A 19489-nucleotide genomic window follows, 5' to 3' on the forward strand; every position below is an offset into this window, starting at 1 on the left:
CAATTCTCCAGTGGACCCGAAGCAAACTGTATCCTTGGTGCTTAGAAAAAGCATGGATACTCCAAGCGTCCCCATGGGACCCTGAAACACAGCCCACAGCTGCTGTTAGGACTTGTCAACTGCAGGAGGAGGTACAGAAGTATCTGTCATTTCTCAGCTGCCCTGTCAGAGACAGGACTTTCATTGAGTTTGTGAGATCTCAATGATGATACCCAGGCAGAACAATATACAGCTTTGTCAGCTGTGACTGAACAATTCCTCAGGGTAAAGCCTTAAAGGACAGTATAGAGATGTTTTCAATGCAGACTAAACTGCAGAAAGGCAGGGGCAGGGGAGGAAAGAATATTATAACCCTACGGTTTCAACTTCGCTCCCCACCCAACTACCTCAAGTTCATGCTCTTCAGCCAAGATCCATTTTCTAGGGCTTTTTCCCATCACTTTTCAAATAACTCTACTTCTGCCATTTCCCCATTGTTGTCCCTTATGGTTTCTTCTGTTTGGGAATCTTTTCTACAAAAATTAGGAGGACTGCAATCTATCATCATATCGCCTACTTGGCTATCACGAAGCTATAGATATTTTTATCCTTCCCCATCAATCAGTGCCTCCTAAATTCAGTTTGTGGCCCTTATGATCTCCCCCTGTTGAATCTGGATATGAACAGAGATAAAGATTATAAACTTTACTCAGAAAAGGGCAGGCTCAAATTTCTGATAGGAAGTCCTCTGGGAAGAGAATGGCATATTGGAGGGATATTTAATGTGGCTTCTCTTCTCTCCTGTACTTTGCTTGGGGTGACTAGTAGTCTGCATCCCCCGGTGGCCTGGTTTCCTGGTCTGCACACAGAAGTACCATGTGTGTACTGAGAAGGGCTGCTGAAAGATATGCTTTCTCTGAGCCCATTTTTTGCAATTCTTTTCATGAACCAATTCAGAACCCTTAAATTCAGCTGAAAGAAGAAATCAATGTATGTTTTTGCAATTATTAATGCAGCATTTCAAATATCTTATGTGAAAATATAAGAAAATTTCCTGAGTTTTTACTCTTTCCATAATATAACCTGCTAATACCACATTTTACAGATGTGGAAGTAGAAAGTCAAAAAGATTACTTTCTCAAGGTCACATAACTCAGACTTTTACTAAGCAATCATATTTCGATAGCCATTATTATGTAGGGGTACCAAAAAGTCTATGTAATAAAACATCAACAATTATCTGAAACTATCAATCAAAAGTAATCTAATTCAGCTACAAGAGGATTTGGGGACAGAGAAGAAGAAAGAAATAATAGGCTTAAAAGCCTTATTCAATCTGATTGGATGTCTGTTAGTAGCTTCCCTAAGTAACAAAGTGTTTAATTTTCCATGTCATTTTGCTGATTAAAAAAAAAAAAAAAAACTTTATTCCTCAGGTATAAATTGACTACCAAATACTCCCTTCAGGAGGCAAAGTTTCCAAACATATATTCACCACTGATGTCTAAAATGTAAACTTGGTTGTAATCCATAAATTAAAGCAATAACTTGTTATTTGGGGCCTTTAAAAATATGCTATTCAGTAAAAAATAATAATAAAACTGCATATAAGAATTGATTGCTATTGCATCTACTATAACAGTAATTCTCCCAGGGAATTAAATAGTCTCCATGAGTGACTATTTTTGGCAATAAACTAACATTATGTCTACTGTAGGAAATGAAACTATTTATGAAATAGCCTTCCTGTATCCCTGTCTTCTTAAACAGAGCATATGTGCTTCACACACATACATTTCCTTTAACCCTACCAACAGTTTCATATTAGATACACACATTTTTAAATAAGAAAATTGAGGCTCAGAAAGATAAAGTGTTTCCCCGAACCTGATGAAGCTCGTAAGCAAGAGAGCTGTCATTTAAAATGAACCCAAGTCTGATCTGATTGATATCTGACTGATATCAAAACTAAGACCTTTCCACCTCATAGCTCTGTGCTCTAATAAGACTACTGCAGATAAGAAAATAGTTATTTACCTTCAGATTATGTAGCCCCAGGCGCCTTTACTTTCAGAGTTCCCAGAATACTTTATAAAGCTCACTTACAAAACCACTATACCTTTTTATTAATTGTAAGATCCTGAGCTGCTATTGTAAAGTGGACATTTACAATAACGCTCAAAGGGACTAGAAATAATAAGCAAACCAAAAGCTACTATTATTATTTTGTTTTCTATTAGTGTGTGGACGCTAATCTCTCCATTTTGCTACTTCCAATTTTCTATCAGATTAATCAGGTTTATTAAATCAGTAACTCTTTAACAAATGAAAATCCAGCATTTCTGAACTGGGATTTGCAAAGCACAATAAAGAAAGCACACAGCTTTCAGGACATTTCTTTCCCCATTGCTGAAAACTATACATACTTTTGTACTGCTGAATATCCCCCAAGTCACCCCCAACAATACTTCAAAGAAGTCGAAATGAATCCAACCATTGCAAACTCAAATTCAGCTTACACAAAGAACTGTCACTTAAGAGTATTATGTTGTCTTCCAGAGAAGACAGATGGAGAGAGAACAGGTCTGATGTGTAGCAAGACAGAGATAAACAAATAGGGCACGAACGGAATAAAAAATAATGAGGTGAGGAAGCTAAAATGGAGAAGAGATAGAAAACATGGAGGGGCAGCAAGATAATTTACAAAACTCTGAGAAAATTCCTTAGCATTCACTAGCCTAATAGGAGGTGGAACAGGGTGTTAACGGAGATTCCAGACGCACAAGAACTGAATCACTTCCCCCACCAAAGTGAAATCTGATCTCAAAGGAAAAACTTCAACTCTATTTTCTGTCACCAACCAAGTAATCATACACAGTAACAATCATTAAGTCTGAGTCACTTTCCGTGTACCTAGCTTGTCAATATCCCGTAAGATAAAGTGTGTGAAAGTATGGAGAAAATGAAAAGTGCCGTACGAGGGGCGCCTGGGTGGCGCAGTCAGTTAAGCGTTCGACTTCAGCCAGTTCACGATCTCGCGGTCAGGGAGTTTGAGCCCCGCGTCAGGCTCTGGGCTGATGGCTCGGAGCCTGGAGCCTGTTTCCGATTCTGTGTCTCCCTCTCTCTCTGCCCCTCCCCCGTTGATGCTCTGTCTCTGTCTGTCCCAACAATAAATAAACGTTTAAAAAAAAATTAAAAAAAAAAAAGTGCCGTACGAGCATTACGCATTATTATTAGCATCAGTATGGTTAACTGATATTGTCCTAATTTTAAGAAAATTAGCAAAAGGGCGCCTGGGTGGCTCAGTCGGTTAAATGTCTAACTTCTGATTTGGGCTCAGGTTATTTTCTCATAGTTCGTAGGTTCAAGCTCCGCATCAGCTCTGTGCTGATAGCATGGAGACTGCTTGGGATTCTCTCTCTCTCTCCCTCTGTCCTCCCCTGCTTGTGTGCATGTGCACTCTCTCTCTCAAAATAAATAAGTAAACATTTAAAAAAAAAAACAAGAAAATCAAAGCAAAAAAATCTATCCGTGTGTGTGTGTGTGTGTGTGTGGACATACACACACACACACACATACACACAGCATTATTTCACCAAGTTTTAGGCACACACTTATGTTCCCCTAAACAGATTTAGCATGAAATATTTGCACAGGATCCTTCCATTCTCAAATAAATAGGCACTCTCACATCTTATTTTGTATTCATAATTTTGTTACGTTTTTATTCAAGAGGGCCTCCCAAAGTCTACAAATTGTAAGCCCCCACAATCTGTATCTGCCTCTATCAGATGGACAGATACCTAACTTCTGAGCTCTCGATTTAGTGGAAAATAGTTAAATAACTACACTGCAATGGGATATGCTAAATTCTGTGAGAGTACACTGGAATCCAATGCTCTCAGCATGCATTAGAAAGAATTTGGAGATGTGACATGTGAACTGTCCCAAAGAAGGCACAACCTAGGAGTTCTGCCTAGAAGAGGCAAGGGCATGAAGAGGGAAGGGCATGTCTTGCTAAGAAAGAAACCACAAAGAAACCAGAGAATTTAAATGACAGGAGTTCTATAGTACAGGGCTCCCAAACTAGACAGGAGCCAGGAAAGCAATGTTTCAAGCCTCCTTGGGCTCTTGCCCTGCAGGTGAGGCAGTGCATATACATAGATACCCAGGACTGGGGGTGGGGCGGGGCAACTAAAATTCATTTCCTGGAAAAACAATTTTGGTAATAGGGTAAGTAACTTATGAAAAAGACAAAGAAATAATGATAGCATAATCACGTTAGGCTGTTAAAACAGACCAATAGAAAAATAATACAGGCCAAGATTAAGGCAAAGACCAGAAAAACAAGGAAATACAGACACATTCATTAGAGGGAAAGGAAAAAATTCAATGACTACTAGATGTGTTCTGGGGGCAGGCAGACTGAGTAAGTAACAGCAATGGAAGTTGACTTGCAATGTTTCTAATTTGGGAAACCAAGAAATATTGGGACATCGTTAGCTTAAACAGCAGAAAGAGAATCGTCTTCTATTTTTTAGAGGAAGGGGCGGAAATACACTCCTGTGAACATAACCAGTTTGAAATGTTTCTAGAAAATAGGAAACATTAGAATTTAAGCTCTATGAGGGCAGGAATTTTTGTTGTTGCAGCTGTTGTTTTCGTGGTAGTGGTGGTCCCTTCTTTTCTCAGGGCTATATCCCCAGAACCACAAACAGTGGTGGGCTTGGATTAGGCACTAACTAAATATTTGTTGAAAGAATGAATCAACTACACATGTGCATCTATGGAGAAAAGAACTTGGAAGACCTAAGAGTAGGTGATCACTAGCCTCTGGGTGTCGCTGAAGATAAAAGACATTAGTCAAGAAGTAGGTAGGGATTAACAAGGAGAGAGAACTAAAGTTGGAACCCTGGGGAACATGAACATTTTAAAATATAACTCAATATACCAGAATTATTTTAGTGGTAAAAATCAACTAGAAATAAAGACCCTTCGACAAGAAAGTGAACGAGGATGTTCAAGGAGGGAGGGAGGGAGGGAGGGAGGGAGGGAGGGAGGGAGGGAGGGAAGGAGGGAGGGAGGGAGAGAGGGAGGAAGGCAGGCAGGCAGGCAGGCTGGCCAACTGGCCGGCCCTTCATGCTCTATCACTCTAAGTACCATATGCATAAAGCACCCACTATGGCCAACACACTAGGCAAGGTTATTTGTGATACTGATATAAAATAAAGCTTATTTGACCTCACTTTGGTTCCTAGACCAATGTGAAAACAAATTACTTACAGAAGATAACCTTAATAAGATCAAATTAAAAACAGGGTGAGATCAAAGTATTTTTTTAAGCAAACTCCACACCCAACGTGGGACTCAAACTCACAACCCTAAGATCAAGAGTTGCATGCTCTACCATTGAGCCAGCCAGGTGCCCCAAATCAAAATATCTTAGACATCAACAATCATCTGTGAGGTAAATTAAAAATCCTAGCAGAACTGGGGCACCCAGGTGGCTCAGTCGGTTAAGTATTCCACTTCGGCTCAGGTCATGATCTCATGGTTGGTGAGGTTGATCCCCACATCGGGTGAGCTTGAGACCCACTTCAGGCTCCGTGCTGACAGTGTGGAGCCTGCGTGAGATTCTCTCTCTCCCTCTCTCTCTCTCTCTCTCCCCCTCCCTCCCTCCCTCCCTCTCTCTCTCTGCCCCTCACTCACTCACGCCCATTCTCTCTCAAATAAATAAAAATCCTAGTAAAATCTTTATTTCTTCAAAAATGAAATAAAGTCTACATATACAGAAAAGAATATATTTAAAAAATATAAAATCAGCTATAATCCTCTCTTATTCACCTCCAAACCAAAACAAATTCACCTTCAGATAATTTGTTAATTGAATATGTATACAGTCAAGAGGAAAACAAAATTTGTTCATAATAATAAAAGCAATGTATTACATAATTGGAACTAAAGAATGGCTGGAGAGAACCTTGTATTGCTCTGACAGAAGAGATGTCATGGTCTAAATCAGCAGATAAGCCTGTCAGTGGTAGTCTACACTGCTGAGAATACACTGAGGAAAGTCAGCAAAAGAGATGACAATTTACATCTTGCTGGCAAGATTACAGGTATTTCAGATTAGGGAAAATTATACAAAGAAATCCAAATTCATATGAACCTATCCAAACATGAAACTTAGCCATGTAAGATAAATAAGCATGGACCAATTCAATCCCCTAATTACTAATTGACAGAAAACTGTTAATAGGCTACACTATTTAGTTACTACATATAATTCCACAGGACTCACTAGGGCCATCCTGACAACTGGTATTTTCTCTCTGAAAACATTTTAAGAGGTCTTATTTTCTCTCAATAAACATGACTATTTGCTTCTTAATTAACTCAACCACAATTTAACTACATTCATTAACAGTCTTTTACTATGGTACTCAAAAGACTGTTAACATTAAGATTATAAACCAACTTTTACTTTTGTAATAACCCAGAGAACACATCTGCCTTAAATGTTTGAGTTTTGTTTTGGTTTTGCCACTTAATTTCAATTAAGTGACTAAAATTAAGAGACAAACATATAAATGTTAAAAGCGGCCCCCAAAATCCGAGTGATGCCAACAAGAACAACATGTTTTCACAATATAACGATCATCCTCTCTCCAATTCTTGGTACCTTTGACGATGTTAGTTGTAACATGTACTGAATGACAATTACTTAGATAATTTAGGCACCAAATTACAACTTAGCAAATTTACTATATGATTGTCACATAAATCTATCCCAAGAAATCACAAATAAATTCATCAAAAACTATAAAAACTTCAAAAACATATGCAAATAAGTCAGGAGAATTAGGCAAGCAGTAGTAAAGTTTTGAGCTCAATACTGAAACTGACTTCACAAAATAGGATACATAGGCTTGTGGAAAGCGTCAACACTCACGTGACCTTTTTTTTTTACTTGATATCTTTAAAGACTAGAAAAATTTTTAATCTCTATTTTACAATTGTTAGTTTTTTTTACAAAATATGTAATTTACATATTTTGAAATCTCAAGTAATCTTATATAAGGGCATTTAAATTTTAAGTTTATCCAAAAGAGGCATGAATTTAAGAGTCAGTAATACTGTCAAATACAAAAGTCTAACAAAACAAAGTCAAAACCAACAACAAATACAACACAATGAATAAAGTGCAAGAGAATTCTAAACTATTTTTTTTAAGTTTATTTATTTGGAGAGAGAGCAAAAGCTTAAGCACCTGAGCAGGGGTGGGGCAGAGAACAAGGGAGAGAATGGATCCTAAGCAGGCCCCCCACTGTCAGCGTGAAGCCCAAAGAAACCCTGAAATCTTGACCTGAGCAGAAATCAAGAGTCAGACCCTTAACTGACAGAGCCACCCAGGCAACCCGAAACTATTTCTTTAAAAAAAACCTCTGAATGTCCAGGTCACGATCTCGCGGTCCGTGAGTTCGAGCCCCGCGTCAGGCTCTGGGCTGATGGCTCAGAGCCTGGAGCTTGTTTCCGATTCTGTGTCTCCCTCTCTCTCTGCCCCTCCCCTGTTCATGCTCTGTCTCTCTCTGTCCCAAAAAAAATAAATAAATAAACGTTGAGAAAAAAAAACCTCTGAATGGTATATCCATTCAGTAGGATGAACTAGTACTCAGCAATAAACAGTATTAAACTATGAAGAGAGGCAACATGGATGAATCCCAAAACACAAAGCAAAAGAAGTCACATAAAATGAGAGAATATCTTGTATGACTGCATTTATTTAAAACTCTAGAGAATGCAAACTACTCTGTACTGACAGAAAGATCACTGATTATAGGAGATGGGTAGGTAGGGGGGACAGGGAAGCTTTATAAAGGGCCATGAGGAAACTTTTGAGGGTGACGAATATGTTCACTATCTTGATTACGGGGATAGTTACACGGGGGCCAAAATTCAACAAACGGCACTTTCAATACATGCAGTTTGTCACATCAATTACAAATTACACATCAATAAGAAGAAACTAATGTAATGAATGCTCTGTCCATAAAAAACAAAGGCCAGTTTCTCAGTGAACACCAGAAAAAGAAAACAAGTGGCCTCTGGCTTCCTCAAATGGCAGTTTCTCTTTCTTCCCAAACATCAAATTACCACAATAACACTTAGACTCACAACAGCCTCCTACATGTCCTCCCTCCTTACCCTAAACCAGTCCATTCTTCAAGGTCACCACCAGTGTATAGCCTAAGGTCTCTTTAAGAAGTTTGTTATGTGCTGAACTGTGTGTCCTTCTTCCCACTGCCCCAAAATTCACGTGTTGAAGTCCTAACCTCCCATACCTCAGAATGTCCTTGTATTTGGAGACAGGGTCTTTAAAGAGGTAAAATTAAATGACATCATTGGGGCTCCCCTAATCCAGTATGACTGGGAGACACAGGGAGAAGATGGCCATCTACAAACTGCCAGGAAGCAATCCTATGTTGATCTCCAATGTCTTTGAAATCCTGTAACTTTAACATGTGTAAAACTTTCTTATTCTTTCCTTTCTTTGTGTGACTACTTTTTCGACCAAGACAGTAAGCTTCTAGAGCAGTATCTTGTTTGAAGTTCTCCTCAGTGCTTAACCCAATGCAACATGTGTCCTAGTCCATCTATTATTATCTACTGAACAAATAACTACCTCAGATCTTCCCAGAAAATATTTCACAGGAAGACAATGGATTATTTAAGCAGAAGTAGTTCTTCATCTCCTTATTCGCCCACACAGAACCCCACTATAATTATTTAACCATAGTATATCAACTTTACCATACTAACCCTAATTTACAAGAGAAAATAACACCTTTCTTGTTATAAATAAGGGGTTGATAATGTACATAACAATGTAACAGTACCAAATGAATTCCTACTTTAGGCCAAATGTACTTTAAAAGCACATACAGCTGTTTGGGAAATACAACGATGATAAAATATATCATCAGTCATATGTCCCACTAAGAATTCTATGGGAAGTTTTCTGCCTCTTCATTTTGAAGTATAGGATCTCTCTCTGGCAGATGTGTTGTTTGCTCAAGCATGTATGGGGACATTTCCAGTCCAACACATCAACTTTGCTTCAAGATATTTTATGAAATTCACCAAGTATTTTGTACATATTATAAATGTACAAAGTGGTACCAACCTGCAACTCAACCTAAGAGAGTCAGGTTAAGATCTCAGACTTGGAATGTAATCTGAACAAAATAATCTGCCTTTAACTCAGGGCAGTTAGTTATCTTCTGTACAATTCACTGCTGAATGCCAGCTTCTAAATCCCTTAATCTTAACTCTACACAATGGGTCCACTTCTTCATTTGTAAGGCAGAGCCTCCACACGCCAGCAGCTAATGGGTAAAAGCCTGAATCAATGCAAACTTACATTTCAAGGATTTCCACAAATCTCTCTGAGTACTCCCACCTTGCAGTGAGACAGTAAACTCTAGGGACAGCCTCCACTCCTTCATGATATATGTGCATTTCAAAGGTATCTGAAATGCAAAGAAGTCTTTAACGGTCAAACAGGGCAATGTCTATGTAACAGGAATTTGGAGCACACTAAAAGCTGCAACTGACATCTTTCCCTGCCTAAGTCAAAAGCAAGAGGCTCAGGCAATAAAAGGAAGAAATATGGTAAAGCGAGAAAGAAAACCAGAAACGAGACATGGGAAATGGAAAGAAGAAAGACCAATGGGAGCCAAAAAAAAAAGAAGAAGAAGAAGAAAAGGAACACGTGTTAGAGGCATGTACACATATGATCAATCTCTTAGTAATACTGAGAATAAACTTCATCATTTTTTGTTTCAGCAAATGTTTGGGAAGGAGGAGTGAAGAGTCAAGCCTCCCCAACAAACTGGCTTTGTCTCAAGTGGTAACTTCCCTACAAAAAGGAATCTATGATGCCCCCCAGCCTCTGCTGGTCTCTACCTAAAAACACAAAACTATAATTTCAACCTGCTCAGGTAGCAGGGCAGTAAGATGTCACTTGTACTAACTGCAGAACACCCTGATAATTTGGCTATCTATATTAAAGTAACTACGCACACAATTTTTGCCAATCAGAAAACCCACTGTATTCTAGATTCTGACCCAGAGCAATACTGAAAGGTTAAGAAATCTTTTTGAGAGTGAAACTTGGAAATGAAAAAAATCCAACACATTAACTTAATTTGACTATTGAGGAAAAGTCAGACAGTTCAAGGGATACCAGAAACAGAGCATGAAAGGCAATGAGATTAGACAATGTGCCCATCACAAGAGGGAGCATTTAAGCAACACTTTTAAAGGCTGCTCTGCGTTGACACTTTTTTCTGTAAAGAGTAAATATTTCATACTTTGAAGGTTATACATCTATGTCTCAACTATGCAACTACTCAACTCTCCCACTGCTGCTTTGAAAACGGCCACAGGCAGTAAAAAATCACCATACACGATTGGAATGAGTGAGGCTGCGTGCCAATAAAACTTTACTTATGCACATTAAGATTTGGTTTTCACATAATTTTCACATGACATATTATTCTTTTGATTTTAATTTTCAACCATTTAAAAACGTACAAACGATTTCTAACTCCTACACTTTATGGGTAAAAACAGGCTGCTGCTGGCCATTGTGGCCTATGGCCCTTAAGTTTAGAGACCTCAGCTTTAAAAGACCCTATTATGAACTCAGGGCAGAGATAGAGACCAATCCAGATAGACCTGCCCATTTGCAAACTAGCTTATTAGCTAGCTGGAAATCTGAGGATCCTTGACAAGACTATCCTCACCACTCTCTAACCCTCTCGGCCCCTCTTTCAGGCAAGGGCACAGATGCACCCGTCCAGAGTTTTGCATTGAATTAGAAGTTCAAACCTAAGAACTTGGAAGTTTTGTCGGTTTTTAACATGTACTAGGCGCTAAAGCATGTATTATACAAATTTAGCTGACTCGACCCTCTAAAAAGGTTCATTGTAGTCACCTATACCCGCATTCAACATATAAAAACTCCCAAGCCCCAAACCATAATCTCATAAGTTTTTAAGATAATGCCCCCCCCCCACTCCATAAAAGGTAACCTAAATCAGCGATGTCTAGGGAAACACAAAAGGTATATTTACACCACGGCTGTGCACCAAAGCTGGATGACAGCATCTAGACACTTTCCAGATTCTTCCTCTCTGGACATCTAAGGAATATGGAGAGTATTCTTTCTAGGCTGAAGTCATGGTCCTCTTATCTGATGCTACCAAAGAAACCCTAGCCGCCACCGGCACCCTCCCCACACAAGGCATGTAGCGCCCACGCCCGGGTTCTTCGCAAGCCGAGCAAGCTCTGCAAGCCCCGCCCGCTTGGATGGAGACGTCCAGCCGCCCCCGACTCGCCCCCAGCCACTGCGCAGCGGCGCCCACCCCCAGTCCCCCGCTGTCGCCTGGCCCCTCCTACGTTAGGCAGTCCCAGCCTGAATTCCCATGTGATCTGCAGGAAAGAATAGCCTGGCCTTTGGGCCTCTGCAAGGAACGCAAGCAAAAATGTACACCATCACCACCCCCGACACACACACACACACACACACACACACACACACACACACACACACAACTTCCAAGACACAAAGCATCTCCCGAACCGCGCTTCCCGAGAAACATCCGGCTAGGAATAGCAGACAAAGGGGCCCCAAAGACGCGGGGTAGAGAAAGAGGGTGGCGAGAGCAAACTGATCCCACCATGGGGGGGGGGGGCGGATGAAAGGGCACACAATCCGCGGGGGGTTGGGGCGGGTACCAATTAACGGAGCTCTGGGGTCCCGAGGACTAGGCTGGAGACGCCACTTTGGGGGGCCTTTCTCCCCACCCGCTACCCGCCTGACACAGCATAACGCTAGAGGGGACGTCCGGCCTGGACCGCGGCCACACCAGCGGCGAGCAACAGGCTCCCGCGCCCCCCCCCCCCCCCCCCAGCACTGGCTCGCGCGCCAGGCCCGCGGTTCCCCTTCCTGGCACCATCCTCGGGCCCCTCCAGGCGAAGAAAACGAAAAAAAACTTTTAAACCGTTTAGAGTAAGCGAGGGCAAAGAGGGGGGTGGGAGGGCTGAAAGGACTGGGACTAGCGCTCGGGGGCCATGCAAACAGCGAAGGAAACTTCCAGACCCCATCCTTTTAAAGAGCCGGAGGAGCCGCGGCTTCCCGGTACGGCCCGGCCGCGCGGGGTGGGGCGCGTGCACCCCGCCCGCCGCCCGCCCCGCGCGCGGAGCCCCCGGCGCCCGCGCACCTTCCCGGCCGGCGCGCGCGCGCAGAGCGCGGGGGCGCGCTCCGGCCTCCGGGCCCGGGCCCCGGCGCCGCTTACCCGGCTAGCGGCGGCCGCCGCGGGCGGGGACGCGGAGCGGGAGGAGGGCTGGGGAGCCGGGGTCGCCGGGGACTCGGGTGCCTCGTCTCGCTCGCGCTCGCCCTCTTCTCCGCTGAAGTAACGGCCCGGCGGGGAGCTCCGGGATAAACGCGCACAGAAACTCACGCGCGACCGAGAAACTTAATCCCGCCCGGCCGGCGGCGGCCCGACGCCAGTCTCGCGCTCCGCCGCGCCCCCCCCCCCTCCCGCGCGCGCCGCACTTGCGCCGACCGGGACTGCCGAGGAGGAGGTGGCGGTGGCGGCGGCGGCGGCGGCGAGGCCGGAGCTGCCGGGGCTGCGTGACGCCTGCGGCCGGCGGGGCGGCGGGCGCGCCTCGGCCAATCAGGGGGCGCGGCCCAGCCCGCCGGTCCTGGGGTGCGGGGAGTGGGTTCCGTGCGGTTGCCTGGGGAAATACGGAGCGCCCCGTTAGATGGGAATATCCAATAACAAGGCATAATTATTTTGGTCAAGTGTGGCCCGTGCAATGTTTGGGACATACGAAACATTTATACTAACAAATTATTCATTGTTTATCTGAAATTCGAATTTAGCTGGGCGGCCTGTATTGTCGTTTCTAAGTCTGGCAACCTGTGGGAACTGGTAGCCTGTATTTATAGTTTTGAGGTCTTAATTTTTTTTTTATTTTTATATTTTATTACGTGGACTGCCTTGTGGATGCCTTCTATATGAGTAGCTTAGGTAAGTGGTATGGGATGGTGACGAGAAGCGCTTTAATGAGGCATGGGGCGCGGAGACGAATAATCTCACATTCTAACTTTCAGAACTTGGTGTGCTTCTTAGACATCCAATTAACAGACAAAAGCAGTAAACATCAAAGAAGGGTTCAGAATCGCACGGTGCCAGGAAAAAACCTACTCATTTCTATTTTGTGCCATTAAAGGATGTTTCTGATACCCTCAATTCCTGAGTCCCAGGACCTTGGGACCTTTCTTGGAAGAAAATTGCTCCTTGTCTCCAAACATAAATCTAATATTAGGGCATACATCAGAGATACTCAGAAGTCCAATTTAAAATATTTACAAGAATTTCTTTTAATATCCTGAATTAAAAATTCCGATTTCTTTGACAAACTTGTAATTTTTTTTTTCTTTTTGGTCTACTAAAAATAGTCCATGGTATTTCTCCAGTATTCGCCAAATATTTAAGGGGAAATACAATTTTTAAAACATACAGAGCTGCAGAGCGAGACTGATTTGAGCTATGTTTAATGAATAAGCTTCGAATTAGATTATTTGCCCGCAAATGACTGGGAGTAAAATGAACTCAAGTGCCCTGGGTGGAGGAAGTGTCCTTGGCCCAAGACCCATTGTGCCGTTTCAAAAGTGGGCATCAGCGTAGATTTGCCCACTAGCGAATTAAAAACACTGACTAAATTTCTTCAGCATCTGTGGATATCCATCTCCTCTGGGTCGTTTGAAAATGAAAGTGAAGTTAGGATTGAAGGGAAAACTCATCCCTTATATCTTCAACCCTTATATCTGCAACATCTCTGTGTTGCATAATCTTTCAATCAGCACGCTCAAATCTCATCTTGAGAGAGAGAGAAAGACAGGCAGGCAAAAACATTACTCTCCAGCCCATCTCTCTTCAGTTACATTTTCTCTTTCCTTCGCTATTAGATTTCTTGACATCAGCTAACTGCATCCTGCCTTCTTGCCCCATCAACTGCACTGAAAGGGCTTTTGCTGGACACCAATAACCTTCCGTTACCTAAGCCCAATGGGTATGTTTCTCTCATCATATTTCTTGTCCTCTCAGGTGCATTTATAACTGTTGAACCCTCTCTTGAAGCATTACCCCCCACCTCATGATTCCATAAAACCAACTCTCTCGCTCCTTCTTATTCAGGGGCAGGTATGTGGGACCTGAAGCTTATATAATTTGCAGCTCTGCTTTAAGAAATGAAAACCAAATATATCTTTCTTTTGAAAACTTTACAGACATATGTGACCATGCAAACACATTGCAAACGTTCTCCTAGGCAAGAGAAAGACCCAGAATCCTTTTTATAAAGTTTTATTTAAGTTTTATTTATCTCTACCCCTCGTGTGGAGCTCAAACTCATGACCCTGAGCTTAAGAGCCGCATGCACTTCTGACTGAGCCAGTCCAGCACCTCTGAGAAAGACCCAGAATCTTAGGCTTCATTAGCTTCAGAGTAGATCTGCTTCTGACCTCAGGCCGCTCTTCAATCTCCGTTGCCAACTGACCTCCTCTCCCTAACCTTATATGCTGGAGTTGCTGAAGATTCAGTTACTGGTCCTACGTAAGTAAGTTGATTTTCCCCTTCAGTTTATCATCTATTGGTCAAAGATGCCTAAATTTTTACTTCAATCTAGCTTTCTCTATGTATCTGAGTGTTTACTTGACTTCCCTGTTTGCCTGTCTCAAACCTACATTATCCAAAATGGAACCGTGATATTTCTGCTCAACCTTGGTCATCTTTTTTTTTTTTTTCAACGTTTTTATTTTATTTTTGGGACAGAGAGAGACAGAGCATGAACGGGGGAGGGGCAGAGAGAGGGAGACACAGAATCGGAAACAGGCTCCAGGCTCTGAGCCATCAGCCCAGAGCCCGACGCGGGGCTCGAACTCACAGACCGCGAGATCGTGACCTGGCTGAAGTTGGCCGCTTAACCGACTGCGCCACCCAGGCGCCCCTCAACCTTGGTCATCTTTCACAGTTCAGTGTCTCAGTGAATGGACCTACCATGGATGTTATTCAGATTCCCACAAATTAGTATAAACCCACTGTGCTACATTCCCCTTGTATTCTATTGCTTCATAGTATTTGTCCTACTTTGTAATTATATAGTTAGTTTTACAATTGCCTATGCAGTGGCTTTATGCCCCCTTAGGCCACAAACCCCAGGACAGCAGGGACCAGGTCACTGTTTCATCCTCAGAGACCAGCAAAAGGTTTCACAACTGGTTAATGTTCAAATGACATAGACAAATATATGACTGCAAGAATGAATGATTCATCTACCGTACTTCTGTGTTCTCGCCATAGACTCATCTCAAGGCATCCCTTTTGGAAAGGATTCTCTTATTGCTTACAAATACTGAGGAATTCCTCTTCTTTGAATAGTAAAGCATTGCCATTTGTCATTTTCCAAATCTGGTCATTCTCAAAGGCAAAGGAAATAAGTGCATGAAATGCTAACCGCTAGGAAAGTACAGGAAGGGAACAAATCTGAATACTGCAGGTATTCTGAGGGTCTTAAAAGGTAAAATGACATCTGTTCTATTGAACTCTAGGGGAAAAGCCCTTATTAGAGGGTAAGTTTAAGGAATTTCCTTTTCTGATTTAATGCAAGTATATAAATGAGATTAAAACAAAGGATTCTACCTCGTTTAAAAAGACACTGTTGCTCTGGTCTCATTTCGCAAAGCGAATCCTACAGGCCCACTTTAAGAAGTGGTATATCAGAGGACAACAGGCATCTTGTTTAGGTCAGTTCTTCCATAAAATTATCTAGCACTTGGGGATGATTTCATCTGGGAGCTTCCCCTTTTGAAGTTAACCCATACAGTTATAGCTCTTTTGTCCTCTGCTTGTTCTAAGCCAGAGGCACCAAGATTTTCTACAAGAAGCAAGGCACTGTGGTGTATTGCTCTGATTTAAAAAAAATTCAAGAGGTTCAAGCAAAACCTTACAGAGAAACCCAAATTATAGAGTAGATGAAATAGAGCCGCACTTCTCTATGAGGTGGGCTGAAACTCATCGCAAGCATATAGATCAATAATTCTATTTTGTGTAGATCACAGCCTCTGGGATCTGAAGATGAGGGAATTAGGAATGCTGTGTGCATCCCAAGTATATCCTCAGTGAGGCATTCTCCACACCAATTTGTTTTTCTCAAATCTGAGTAATCTTCAGACCATTTTTATATGGAAAACGATTTGGGGGACTTCCAGGATTGATTTAAATTATTTTTTATTATAATTTAATAATCACAAGCATAAATGAAGTACATAATATTATTTTACATTTGTTGCCCCTCTGTAACTCTAAAACTGGTGAAAGGCACAAGTTGTCTGCTCAAAATCTTTAATGTCTGCTAGGAGGATAGATCATGGACATTCAATTATTTTTTTTGTTTTAATTTGTTTTTTAATGTTTATTTATTTTTGAGAGAAAGAGAAAGAGAGAGAGAGACCGAGTGTGAGTGGGGATGGGGCAGAGAGAGAGGGAGACACAGAATTCGAAGCAGGCTCCAGACTCTGAGCTGTCAGCACAGAGCTCGACACGGGGCTCCACCCCACAAAACCCTGAGATCATGACCTGACCCAAAGCCGGACGCGCAACTGACTGAGCCACCCAGGTGCCCCACGGACATTCAGTTCTTGATTCATGAAGATACAGAGGAAGGAACCTTTTAGTTGCCTTTCAAGCACACAGTCTCTGTTCCACCTTCCTACAGGCGGATAGCCTTGGTGCGCAAGACGGGCATCTCTCACTGGGAGGTGTTTCTGCAGGACTCCAGGTCAATGCTTTATATGAACCAAATCCTTTCCCCAGTTCTAAATGACTCTGGAGAAATTCTAAGTGTGGGACAGTGGACTATTTCCATACCTTAAGCAGCTCTAACTCTGATTAATGTTTCATTTAAGAGCAAAGAAGGTAGCATGTGTGCATCATCCTCTGCCTAATCTTATCCACTACATAACAGATACGCATTTCTGATTTGTTACAGTTTGCAGAAAGATTTTTTTTCTGTCCACTGGCTGACTGATTTAATGGGTTCAGTTGGCCTCTAGTTTCTCAAATAAAAGAAGAGATTTTTTTCAGTCTGTTTAATGTTAGAAAAACATAGACCATTTTAAACAATCTTTGGCTTGTTTTCACCATTGGAAACAGACAAGATTGAAAGAGAAGAATATGAAGAAGACAGGAAAGAATGTTAGCATAATAAATATATATGTGTCTAGGAGAAAGCCATTAGGAGGAGGGAATGGCTAAGAAAGAATTCCAGGCATGAGAAAAATGCAAAATTATATCTCTTTTGAGAACATGTAGAATAATCTGTCTCTCTTCATGTAACAACTGTTTATAGAAGATTAGAAGCAGTGAAATCTACAATGTGTCTGATTGGGTCTCATATCTCTAAGGAAGAAAGAAAGGGCACTAGGAGGTCATGACCATCTGACCTTGAGTTAATTTGCTTTTATACCCACAGAATTCCGGCGCAATGAGGAAATCCTGGGCAAAAACATTGGAACTGGGTTATTTTGGGGGTAGATACATCCAAACACTGTTCCAGAATCTGACTCAACTTCATGCAAACTTGAATGACATTTTAGAATCTCTCTCCTACAAAACATGACTGTAAGTCAAATATCCAAACAGAGGTCAAGAAAAATAAGCAATGAATAAGCAGTTAACAGTAATGAAAACAATTTGTTCAAGTTGCACAGTGTCTTTTAGGTAATAACCCTCTATGTTCTATAAGAATAGAGAAAAAAAACAACTGAGCTTTCGAGATGACCATTGTGTGACTGGATCACATATTACCTGAAGTCTGCCCCATCTCTTGAATTTGCACTTAGATGAGCCAATAAATCTCTAGTTCTTAAAGTAGCTTGTATTGGGTTTTCTGTTATTTGCAACTAAAATCATTTAAGCTTAGGAAATATCCATATTAAGCCATTCACAGTGAGCTAGACAGGTACTTTCAAGTGTCAAAGAACACACTGAGATTACCTCAACTGAAAGGAGTTTGTTAAAGAATAGCTAGGATTGTAAAGAAGACAAGAGTCTCCTTAGGTGAAATGTGACATCTTTCTGGTCACACCACAAGCACACAGAGAGAAAGGGGAGGTCAGTTCAGAGGATCCCGCTCTTAAGTTCTAGTTTTCTTGGAGTTTTTGCCCTTCAACCATAATTATGATTTAGCACAGCCTTGTTTCTATTTACCTTGTTTTCCTTCTGCCTCTAACAATGTTTGCTTAAATTGGTTCCTTGAAAATCTGGTGATTCTTCATATTCTGTTTTATTTAACAATGAGGCAATGAACAGCTCTTGCGTTCTGTACCCACAGTAAGGCTTGTTGACATATATGTTTCCTTTTTTTTAATAATTTTTTTCATGTTTATTTTTGAGAGAGAGAGACACACACACACACAGAGTGTGAGCGGGGGAAGGGTAAAGAGAGGGAGACAGAATCTGAGGCAGGCTCCAGGCTCTGAGCCGTCAGCACAGAGCCTGACGCGAGGCTTGAACTCATGAACCCCTGAAATCATGACCTGAGACAAAGTCGGGTGCTTAACAGACTGAGCCACCCAGGAGCCCCACATATGTTTCACTTTTAAGGGAGTAGCATTACATTCAGGAGCCGTGAAATTTCAGAAAAAGAAGTCTTTGCTCAGATCCATTTGATGATTTAAAGAGGATGTTTTTAGGTGTTTGAGAAATAGACCCCTGGCTGCCAGGAGTTCTGTATGGTAGCTGCCTATGTGTATATATGCATGTGTGTGCACATAATTATTTGTGTGTGTGTGTGTGTGTGTGTGCGCGCGCGCACGCGCCTGTCTATATGCATGTATATGGTAGTGTGAATGTCAGGGTTTTTAAAAATATTTTTTAGTTAATTACTTTATTTAGAGAGAGACAAAGAGAGAGAACACACAGGAAGAGCAGAGAGAGAAGGAGAGAGAATCCCGAGCAGGCTCCGCACTGTCAGTGTGGAGGCCAACGTGGGTTCGAACTCATGAGCCGTGAGATCTCGACCTGAGCCAAAATCAAGAGTCAGACACTCAACCGAGTGAGCCACCCAGGCACCCCAGTAATGTCATTTGTTTTAATCCCCGTGTTTTGTACCTGACATTTTATTTCAACTCTCCATCATATGTGACATTTCAATATCCACAACTTTTCTGCAGTTTAGTACACGGATTGCTTCCCTCCATAGCTGTAGTATTTTAGCCCTTAGGGCAGTGCTTCTCAAACTATTTGTGAAGATTTCTTATTTATTTATTTATTTATTTATTTATTTATTTATTTATTTATTTATTTATTTATGCTTTCTGCTTCTAATTTCCAAAGTATCACTGACCAATGCACCTTAAATGAATTACGAATGATTA

The 19489-nt window shown here is 41.7% G+C and overlaps 1 protein-coding gene across 13 annotated transcripts in view; it reads right to left on the minus strand.

Moving 5' to 3' along the window:
* Positions 1-12553, minus strand: part of MPDZ (multiple PDZ domain crumbs cell polarity complex component) — a 162940-nt gene extending 150387 nt beyond the window's left edge. For all 13 annotated transcript variants that reach the window (XM_045043577.1, XM_045043585.1, XM_045043582.1 and 10 more), the window contains exon 1: positions 12342-12553. The gene's annotated coding sequence lies outside the window, so the exon portion shown is untranslated. The remainder of the gene's footprint in view (positions 1-12341) is intronic.
* Between the last annotated feature and the right edge of the window lie 6936 nt (positions 12554-19489).

The sequence above is a fragment of the Felis catus genome, chromosome D4 (assembly GCF_018350175.1).
Source record: "Felis catus isolate Fca126 chromosome D4, F.catus_Fca126_mat1.0, whole genome shotgun sequence".
Classification (NCBI taxonomy): domain Eukaryota; kingdom Metazoa; phylum Chordata; class Mammalia; order Carnivora; family Felidae; genus Felis; species Felis catus.